This window comes from Camelus dromedarius, chromosome 3, assembly GCF_036321535.1.
Source record: "Camelus dromedarius isolate mCamDro1 chromosome 3, mCamDro1.pat, whole genome shotgun sequence".
Taxonomy (NCBI): domain Eukaryota; kingdom Metazoa; phylum Chordata; class Mammalia; order Artiodactyla; family Camelidae; genus Camelus; species Camelus dromedarius.
This window is the reverse complement of record NC_087438.1, coordinates 24,969,105-24,980,479: the sequence shown is the minus strand read 5'-3', so window position 1 is coordinate 24,980,479 and position 11,375 is coordinate 24,969,105. Positions and strand designations below refer to the sequence as shown.

At 37.3% G+C, this 11,375-nt stretch overlaps 1 pseudogene; it reads left to right on the top strand.

Moving 5' to 3' along the window:
• The first annotated feature begins 6,165 nt into the window (after nt 1–6,165).
• LOC105086998 (UDP-glucuronosyltransferase 3A1-like) lies at nt 6,166–6,656 on the top strand (annotated as a pseudogene).
• Nucleotides 6,657–11,375: the final 4,719 nt, after the last annotated feature.

Genomic DNA, 11,375 nt, shown 5'->3' with positions numbered 1-11,375 from the left:
GTTTAGAATTAAAATAGTAATTGTTACAAAAAAATTAGAGCAGAAATCAGTGAAACTGAAAACAGGAAAACGATAAAGAAAATCAATGGAATCAAAAACAGAGTGTTTGAAAAGATCAATAAAATTGATGAAACCTGGCCAGGCTGACCAAGAAAACAGCATTGCTTTCCAATATGCCAAAAAGAACAGTTGAAATTTGAAATTAAAAATACAACACCATTTATGTTAGTCCTAGCTAATGCATGCAATAAGACAAGAAAAGGAAATAAAAGATACACATATTTGGAAGGAAGAAATAAAACTGTCTTGGTTTGCAGATGATATGATTGTCTACATAGCAATCCAAAAGAACTGACCAAAAAAAAAAAAAAAAAAACCCCAAATAAACAAAACTCCTGGAACTAATAAATGACTGTAGGAAATTTGCAGGATATAAGGTTAACATATACTTTCCCTTTTACTAGCAATGGAGGAGTGGAATTTGAAATTAGAAACAATACCATTTACATTAGCACCCCCCCCCCAAATTAAATACTTAGGTATAAATCTAACAAAATGTATCTAAGACCTATGTGAAGAAAACTGCAAAAGTCTGATGAAAGAAATCAAAGAACAAAATAAATGGAGAGAGACAGGAAGACTCAATATTGCCAAGATGTCATTTCTTCCCAAATTGATCTATAGATTCAATGTAATCCCAATTAAAACCCCAATAAGTTACTTTGTGGATGTTGACAAACTGATTCTAAAGTTCATATGGAGAAGCAAAAGGCCCAGAAGAGCCAACACAATATTGAAAGTGTACTGACACTACCAACTTCAAGACTCACTATAAAGCTACAATAATCAAGACATTGTGGGATTGGCAAAAGAATGGGCAAACTGACAATGGAGCAAAACAGAGAGCCCAGAAATAAACCCACATACATATAGTCAATTTATCTTTGACAAAGGAACAAAGGCAATTCAGTGGAGAAAGGATAGTCTTTGCAACAAATGATGCTGGAACACTGAACAACCACATGCAAAAAAAAAAAAAAGTGTAGACATTGACTTTATACAAAATTATCACAAAAATTAATTCAAATTAACTAAAACTGTAACACAAAACTTCTGGAAGGTAACAGGAGAAAACATGAAAGTCTTAACTGGAAATCTAGCTTAAGCAGTATCTTTACTCCTCCTGGATGCTACAGGACTTTGGAACACTATTAATGCAGTTTCTTCCACTCCCGACATATATGGTCCACTCCCACCTTCCAGAAGGTGAACTTAGGCTTGACAATCGGTATATATATCACACAAAAATGTGTGTATGTGTGTACCCAGAGACATGTGCAAGAATGTTCATACTTTATTCATAATTTTTTCAACCATAGATAACTCAATGAACAGAATGGGTTTATTTATTCAATATGATAAGTATATATATGAATAACTAAGTGATAATGAATTAATTACATCTGTGCAACAACATGGATGAAACTCAAACATAATGTGGCTCCAAAGAATCCAGACATGAAAACATAGTGTGATTCTACATATTTTAAGTTCAAAAAAAAGATAAAGCTGTAGAGTCAAAAGATTAATGCTTTGTAGTAAAATCATAAAAAAATAAACCAGGAGGAGATTACCAAACATGTCAGGCTATTGCTTACCTTTGAGGAGGAGGAAGGGAATTAGTGATGGGATGGAGCACAAGAGAAGCTTCCAGATTGCTGCCTGTGTTCTCTTTCTTGACTTGGGTGGTGGTTTTTCAGGTGTTCACTTGGTAATGAATTGCTAAACAGTACATGCTTTGCTATATGTACATTTTATTTCATAATAAAGTTAAAATATATAGAGACTTAAATTACATAACTTATACCATATAAGTTGGGAGTGGAGGAAACTGCATTATAGTGTTTGACATTCATAGTAACATCCAGGAGGAGTAAAGATACTGCTTAAGCCAGACTTTCAGTGAAGGATGCATGCTACCTTAATCTCTTTGGTAATCATTAAAAGAATAGAAATAAGATACAGCTTCAAATAGAGGGAAAATGGAATGATTAAAAAAATCAATTCAAAAGAGCAAAAGAACAAAAATAACCCCAAAACTAAGATTTTATTGTTTAGAAGTGCACTTATAGTTGAGCAAACTATAAAGAAAGTCATGTAATTTACTATATAAGTCAGAGTATGCTTCTGATAGGGATGAATATTCAGCAGTATCACTCAGGCTTTGGGTTACTAAGAGCAGTGTTTTCAGTGTTTTGATTTTTGTACTTGGGCATTTTTACAAACATTTTTCTATATATACTCATTTACTATACATTTATATTTTATGCACTTTTCTGAATGTATCTACATTTCAAAATGTAAAAGTTTTCTAAAAATAGTTGAAAGTAAAAATCACATGATCATCTCAAATAGATGCAGAAAACTTTAATAAAATTTGACATTTATATTTTTAAAATTTCTATTTTTATGTACAGCATTTAATAATTTTTATGCACAGCATGTAAAATTCTACTTTTTAAAAAGCATTATTTTTATTCTGATAAAGAATGCATATCTACATGTATATATAAAGATATGCATATGTTTAAAGAAGAACCCCAAATTACTGCAAAACAATCTTGAGAAAGAAGAAAGGGCTGGAGGAATCATGCTCCCTGACCTCAGACTATACTACAAAGCTCCAGTAATCAAATAGTATGTTACTGGCACAAAAACAGACATGTAGGTCACAATAAACACAATAAAGAGCCTAGAAATAAACCCATGCACTTACGGTCACTTAATCTATGACAAAGGAGGCAAGAATATACAATGGAGAAAAGACAGTCTTTTCAGTAAATGGTGCTGGAAAAACTGGACAGCTACATATGAAAAGAATGAAATTAGAACATTCTCTAACACCATATACAAAAATAAACTCAAAATGGATTAAAAACCTAAATATACGACCAGAAACCACAAAACTCCTAGAAGAAAACATAGGCAAAACACTCTTTGATTTAAATCGTAGCAATATTTTTTGGAATCTGTCTCCTAAAGCAAAGGAAGTAAAAGCAAAAATAAGCAATGTGACCTATTTCAACTTAAATGCTTTTGCATAGCAAAAGATGCCATTGACAAGATGAAAAGACAACTTACTGAATGGGAGAAAATATTTGCAAATTATATGGCCAATAAGGGGTTAATATCCACAATATATAAACAGCTCATACAACTAAACATAAAAAAGCAACCCAATTAAAAAATGGGCAGAAGACCTGAATAGACATTTTTCCAAAGAGGACATGCAGATGGCCAACAAGCACGTGAAAAGATGCTCACCATTACTAATCATTAGAGAAATTCAAATCAAAGCCACAATGGGATATGGTTATCATCACACACCTGTCAGAATGGCTATCATCAAAAAGAATACAAATAGCAAATGTTGGCAAGGATGTGGAGAGAAAAAAAAAAAAAAAAAAAAAAAAACCTTTTACACTGTTGGTGGAAATGTAGTTTGGTGCAGCCACTGTGGAAAACAGTGTGGAGGTTTCCCAAAAAACTGAAAACAGAAGTACAATATGACCCAGCAATTCCACTCCTGGGTGTATATCCTAAAAAACCAAAAACACTAATTCAAAAAGATACATACACCCCAATGTTCATAGCAGCATCTTTTACAATTGCCAAGATAGGGAAGCAACCTAAGTATCAACAGATAAATGGATAAAGATGTGGTATACATATGCAATGGAATACTATCCAGCCATTAAAAAGAATGAAATGTTGCCATTTGCAATGATATGGATGGACTTGGGGGGTATTATGCTAAGTGAAATAAGTCAGACAAAGATGAATACTGTATGATATCACTTAGGAGGACTCTAAAAACAGCAAACTAGTGAATATAGCAGATACAGATATAAACATACAGAGAACAAAATAGAGGTTACTAGTTGGGAGAGGGAAGGAGAAGGGGCAGTTTAGGGGTAATGGATTAAGAAATACAAACTATTGTGTATAAAATAAGCTACAAGGATATATTGTACAACACAGAATATAGCCAATATTTTATAATCACTATAAATGGAGTATAACCTTTAAAAATTGAATCACTATATTATATATGTGTAACTTATATTGTACATCAAGTACACTTCAAAAATAATAAAAAAGACAAGAAAATTTAAAACTTTTTTTCTGATAAAGGATACATATCTGCATACATATATATAGACATGTATATGTATAAACAAGAACCCAAAAGTGCTGCGAATGTCATCCTTAATGCTGCAATCTTTACCTTTACGATTCAGAGCAAGCCAAGGATGCCGTCATCACCACTTCTCTTCAACATTGTCTGTTCCATAATCATAAGAGAGAAAAGCCCTAAGAATGAGAAAAGAAACAAGCTTGTTTGAATTCAAGACCTCCTTGGCCTGTCTCTTTCTGGCCTTATGCTAGCTGTCTGCTTTTCCCCCTCTGATCCAATCAGAAGACCCCCTCATCAAACATACCATAGCCTGAACTGACCATGCATTTGGTCACCTTTATTTCTCCCTCATAACTTTGTATTCTTTGGAAAGAAGCCTGCCCTACCTGTTCCACTGCTGAGCTGATGAAACAACTTCCTCTCACTTGCTCCCAATTATTATCAGGAATTTTCCTCACAGAAGGGATTTTCTTATTGAAACAGAAGTTTGAACGATGTTTTCCCCAGCATTAGTGCATTCCCTCTTCTTTCTTCTGAACCAATTGTAAATATATTTGAACCATTTAAATATATGTGAGTGGTGATATACCCTGTGTCCTTATGTTAGAGTAAATACTTCTTTGCCTTCTCTTTCCCTCCAGAACAGTTATTCTGAAAACTGGCTGCATATTAGAATGACCTGAGGAATTCTGAAAGACTACTTATGTCTCGGTTCCATTTCAGAGTGTCTTATGTAAATGTTTTATAATGAAATCCAGGCACAGATGTATTTGCAAAGCTCCCAGGGGTTCTAGCATACAGGGTACAGATTCTCCCCGCCTTGAGCCATGTCTCTGTCTCTCCCAACATCACTCCCCAGAGGGCACAGGGCAGAGTTCTCTCTCAGAGAGAACTTCACTTTAGTCGGGCCTTCACTTTAGTAAAATGAGGTCATACAGTTCAATTGCTGATCATTCATTTCATCAGCTGACTGACTTCTGGGCATGGGAAGTTGGAATCTCTCTTTTCAGCCAATAGTCTGGGTCCTGAGATCATCAGTGTAGAATCCCTTAGGTGGGGCATTTGTTAAATTCTGTATAAGCTGTAGCAAATGTTTAAACATTATTAAAAGAAAAATAAATGAATCCCCAGTAAAACAAAGTAAAACCTCAGGCAAAAGCTGACACAGGATATTAATCCTCAGCAAGGTTTTAAGAATCTGTATCACAGAAGGGGCCCTTGTGGGTGGACAAAGGTACAAAGTCCTCATTCACTGGCTCTTAAACAGGAGGCCCAGGCAACAGTGACTTTTTTTTTTTTTTGAAAGATTTGCTGCCAGTGGGATGTGAAGACATCTGTTGGCCCAATAGTTGAAACCAAGAGACCGGCTGATGTCGCTGGCGCACAGCTTTTAGAGTGGTTTGTTCAATAAAAAATGCTGTTCCTCCACTTGTGTTCAAGACCCTGTCATCAAGATGCTGACAGCCCCAGAAAGCAAGTGCTCCACATAGGTTCATCTGAGAGCAAAGTTAGCACATAACGGAAGGTAACTGAGAGCATCATGGATGAGCGTCAGCATTCAGCCAGGAGAGGGAGATCAGAGCCACCAGTCGTAACTGCTGAAGGAAGAGCAGGAAGAGCACTGAAAGATGGTGGGTACAATTGAGATGAGGGGAAGAATGGAAGAAGGAAGAGAGCACGAACATTCTAAGCACCCAGAAAGAATTGTAGCAATGACAAAAAAAACAAGGAAATGGCATGGTGGATTTGGAGGTCATGAAAAGAGCAGTAGCTGGAGCAGAAAGTTCGCAGGGGAGAGCAGCAGAGCAGGCGGGATGCTGCTGCTGGAAGAGCTTTCTAGATGTTTTCTTCTGATGCCAAGAAACGTCCATGTGTTTTAAGATTAACACCTTTCATTAATATTGAATTATCTTTCACGTCTTTTTTTCTTTTTTTGAAGAGATTCATTCACAAACCTTTTCAAGATCATGGAATTACATGCAACTAATTGTAGTCATTTGTTAAGAAGGGCAGATATCACGGGCTCCTTAAAGAATGAGTTTCCACCTGGTGGTGGCTGACGCTGTTGATCGCTTCCCTCTCCTGGTTGCTGAGAAACATGGAAGGCCATTTGCAACCCTCCTTACTAGCACATTTAGAATTATGAATTTGGGGCTGCCGGAGCCCGTGTCTGACAGTCCAGCATTCTACTCCTCCCTAACAGATCACATGGATTTCTAGGGCTAAGTGAAGAATTCTCTGATGTTCTTCATTTCTTCCTTAGGGGAATGGTATAGCCACGCTGTTTGGTTACACTACCTGGGAACATTTCCCAGAAGGCTCTAGGCCAATGTTATTCCATCTTCAACTGAAAGCAGAGCTGTGGTTTGTTAATTCTAATTTTGCCTTCGATTTTGCCCAGCTCCTGCTTCCTAACACTGTTTATATTGGAGGTTTAATGGCCAAACCTGTTGAATGAACACCTCAAGTAAGTAGAACTTTTGAGCTCCTTTTGGAAGTGAGGAATCACCCTCACAATGGTACCTTTCATGCAGAGATGGCAGTTGCTCAGACATAGGGTAAATGTGGGTTTATCTTTTAAGGAAATTGCTAAATAGTTCTCCAACATTTGGCCATATACACATCCTTACCAACATTTGGTGATGTCAGTCTTTTTAATTTTAAGACTTAAAAGCTGATGTCATCCAGGCAGGTTCATATTGGAATAAAGATATAAAGATAGATCAATAGAACAGACTAGCAGCATTCACAAAAAATCCTTCACGTATGATTTTTTGATTGATGACCAAACTGTGATGCAATTTAATGTGGGGAAAAAAGGTTTAAATTTTTTCTCAATAAATGTTGCTGGAGCAACTGCATACCTATATGGGAAAAAATGAACCCTGACTTGTATCCAGCACTGTACACAGAAATAAATTTGAAATAAATCATAGACCTAAGTATATAGATAAATCAAAAGCTTCTTGAAGAAAATAAGTACTATCTGTTTGAACTTGGGGTAATCAAAGGTATTTTGTACTGGACACTAAAAAAGCAGTAATCTTAAAACAAAAGGTAACTAAATTGACTTACATCAAGAACTGCAATTCATCAAGAGATTCATTAAGAGAATAAAGAGGCAGCTATATACTGGGAGAAGATATTCCCCAATGTATATCTGACAAATGACTCTGATCTAGAATATATAAATATTCCTATTAAAAATAGGAAAAATTATACCAACCAAATTTTTAAAACGGAAAAAAGACTTGATTGAGCATTTTATAAATAAGGATATCCAAATTGCCAATAAACTTATGAAGAGACGTGTAGCATCATTTGTCATCAGAGAAATGCAACTTAAAACCACAAAGAGATATCATTTCACATCCATCAGAAAGACTAACATTAAAAAGAATGAGACAGACAATACCAGAAGTAAGAAGTAATGAGAACTGTTATACATTTCTGGTGGGAATGAACATTGGTACAATATTTTAGGAGAACGTTTTGGTAGTATCTAATGAAGCTTTACATACCCTACCCTATGATCAAGGAATTCTACCCCTAGATCTATACCAAGGGAAATGTACGCATATTTCCAACAAAAAGCATGCATAAGAATGTTCACAGTAGCCTTATTTATAGTAAGAAATGGGAACAACCAGATGCCCATTAACAATAGAATGGATAGATTATGGTTTCATACAAAGAAATATTACACAGCAATAAAAAATGAAATTCTGCTACATCCAATAATATAGAAGACTCTAACAGAAGTTATGTGAAGTAAAGTAGCCAGATCCTTCCTGCCCCCTAGAAGAGAGTACATACTGTGTAATATTCAGTGCAAGAACAGGTAAAATGAATCTGTGTAATAGAAGTAAAAATAGTGATTATCTCTGGGCAGATAAGTATTGACCAGAAGGTGGTAACAGCGAATTTTCTGGAGTGAAAGAAAGGTTCTGTATGTCAGTCTTTGTTGTGGTCACATGGTAGTAGATGTATGCTGGAAATCCTTGATCTCTATAGTTAAGATCTGTGCATTTTATTTTATGCAAATTATCAAAGGGAAAAGAAGTAAATATCTCACATAGTCTCAATAAACAAGAGTGTAATGGTATCTAATTTTGTTCTTTTTTCTCTACTTTTCTATTTGTTGTAGGAGTTGTTCCACTGTACCGACAAGAAAACATAGGCTCACTGAATGTAATTAAATTCTTGAATTATTTTAGAACCCATGTTCTTTCTATTTTATAAAATAAATTTTCTTTTCCAAACTGATATATGCAAATAATTTTAAAAGTAAATAAGTACTACTAGGCTAATTTAAAATTTAAAAAGAGTTCCCTACTTCATTGCTTACCAGCTCAGCCCACTCCCTCACCCTATTTTCCACGTGCAAACAACTTCTACAATATTTGCTGTTTTATCTGGTATTTGCCTCCATTTAGTAAATATTATGCTTCTATCATTATCGGTTGACTCATCAATTTAATTTTTTCCCAATACTTACTGAGGTATACTTTGCACATTTTTTATATGTTTATTGGCAATTTGGATATACTTATTCATAAAGTGCTCTATCAAGTTTTTTCCCATTTTTAAAATTAGGTTGGTATAATTTGCTGTTGAGAACCAAGTTTCTTCCTTTTGGAAAAGGGAATTACAAATGAAAGAATGGGGAATATTAGAAAAACCTACTGAATTGGTGTATTGAACTGAAGTAGTGTAAATTCATGATTTTTCAGTAACTAAATAATAGACATAGCTGTAGCATCTATAGGTACAGAAATAGATATGGAATCTTGGTATCTATATTCGTAACTGTTTGCTTCCTACCTCTGTCCACAGAAAGGACTACAAACAGTGGCGCTTTGTTACTAATGAGCCCAACTAGCAACCATGAGTATATTTTGGTCTAGTAGATCCTAAACTCCATGAAGGCAGGGACTGACTTAGGCATATCCCACCTTTCAGCATTAAGTTGAATTTTATACAGATTTATAAAATGGAACTGTTCATATGCACCCTGCTGGTAAATTTCAGGGCCAGGTTATAATTGCCTGGTTATAGACTAGCCTTCTGTGTCCAGCCTCAAGAGGCTGAAAACTTGCCATCTAATGTTGCTGCCACCCTTCCGTCTCTGACAACAGGTACAAATCTGCCGTGGTGGCCGCCAGCATCATCTGAAGCACCCACCCTTTGGGCCCCATCTCTATTGGTTAGTGGGCTGGATCGACCGCATCCTCCAGGCAGGTGTGCAGTGCGCTTCAAGCTCCACGCCCTCCAGCAGCCGTGGCATGAGCAGTACCTGCTCAATGTCCTCTTGTTCCTGCTGGTGGTCACCCTGGGCATCGCGTGGCTCTGTGGGAAGCTGCTGGGCCTGGTGGCCAGGTGGCTGTGTGGGGCCAGCTGAAGATGACCTGATGCCAAGAACTACCTTGGGGGTCTGTATTGGTGTGTGTGTGTAGAGGTCACCATTTTTTTGGACTCTCCCACCAGTTCTAGCAACCCCTGTTATCTATGTCATATCTACTTGCTAATTTTGCTACAAATTCCTGCTCACTGGCTTCTTCTATGATTGGAGTTTATTTGGTACTTGTGGCCTTTTTTATTTGCCAATCAGCAAGGGCTGTTCCGTGATTCTGTCCCTGGGTAATTCGTACAAACAACCCTCAGATTTTAATCCTTGAAACTTGCCTTCCTTCTTACACATTATGTGCCTCTTTAGGGAACTCAGAGGGGAAACTGAGACAACCATTCTAGCTTCCACGTGCGATGTCTTCTTAGCCTTTTCTCCTCACTCCTGCCACCATCATTTTTCATGGAATAACAGACAGACGCCATGCAAATTCTTTGCTTTTCTGTTTGCTTCTCCAGAAAACTCCCATTAAAGCCTAGGAAGCTACAAATACCCCTTTGATCAGGAAAGAATATGTTTTCATGGAGTTATCTTCCCCCTCCACCTGGCTAAGAGTCTCTGTCTTCATTGCCCAGAATTCTGTCACCAGGTATGCAAGGCGGTAAGGGAAGCTGGGCAAACCTGTGCACTGGCAGCTGCTGAGGACTAAGGGATCTGGAAGTGGGTGTCAGGTTGACTAACGTATCATGTCTGAAGGACACAACATATGGTCAAAGAATACTCTACAGTGCTGGACTCGTCAAAGCAGAATTTTCTATTCTGCTTCTGTTCTGATATTTTGTCCTGGTCTATAGTTATACACCAAAGCAGCAAACAATCTTGGACATAATGAAAATAATAACTGTGCTCTCTTGGTGATGGTCTCTGGCTGGGCCTGAGGAAGCAGCTGGCTTGGAATTGGCCTTAATGACTTTCTAAGTGTGATGGGGACCACAGGCAGGGAGAGGGAGGGGATGATCTCTGTCAGAGCCACAGCCTTGATTTCTGTGCAGATGAGAAGAGGGGGTGGAATTGTAGCTGGTGATTCCAAGGACAGTACAGAGAGGGCGGTATGCTGTCCCTCAGGGGACGATTGCCATAAAGGAGTGGGAACTAAGCCTTCATGGTTTAAGGAGGGTGAAAGTTGCCTTATTTAAAGTTTTGTAGAAAACGTGATTTGCAAATGGATTCTCTTTTCAGTTAGCACAGCTCTGAGAACTTCTGTGCAAAAGAATTTGCACAAGTGATAGGGTTAAGGATCAACCTCAAAATGTCCCCACATGTGTGGGAGAATGGGGACTTTAGACTCATTAATAGGTGCTAGACTTCACCTGAGCATTCATGCATACTGTTCCCTCATTAAGCCTACCCCACTCCTTGCTAATGTCCTCCCCTTTGGCATTAAGATTTGTAAAATGCTGGCGCAGCTATCAGGACTGAGGAAGTGGAACATGCCACAAGGACTTTCTCCTTGCTTTGCCCTCCACAAACTACAGGGAATTCAATGCTATTTATACTATAAAGAAAATCAACCACCACAAGCAAAGAAAACCCACACCACACCTTCCCATAAGTGGAAGACTTAACTGTCAAATTTTAGCAGCGCTCCCTCCTGAGCTCCTGATACAAAGCATTGTGGAGACCTAGCAAGTCCAGAAAAATAGTACAGAAAAGACAAAAGGGCCATAGAAAGCCCAAGGATGAGCTAAAATTTTGCCTGGAAAATCTACATTCTGTATAAAAATCCTAAAAAAGAGTCGTGGTAGATCAAAGCTATGGCAACAGGAAAAG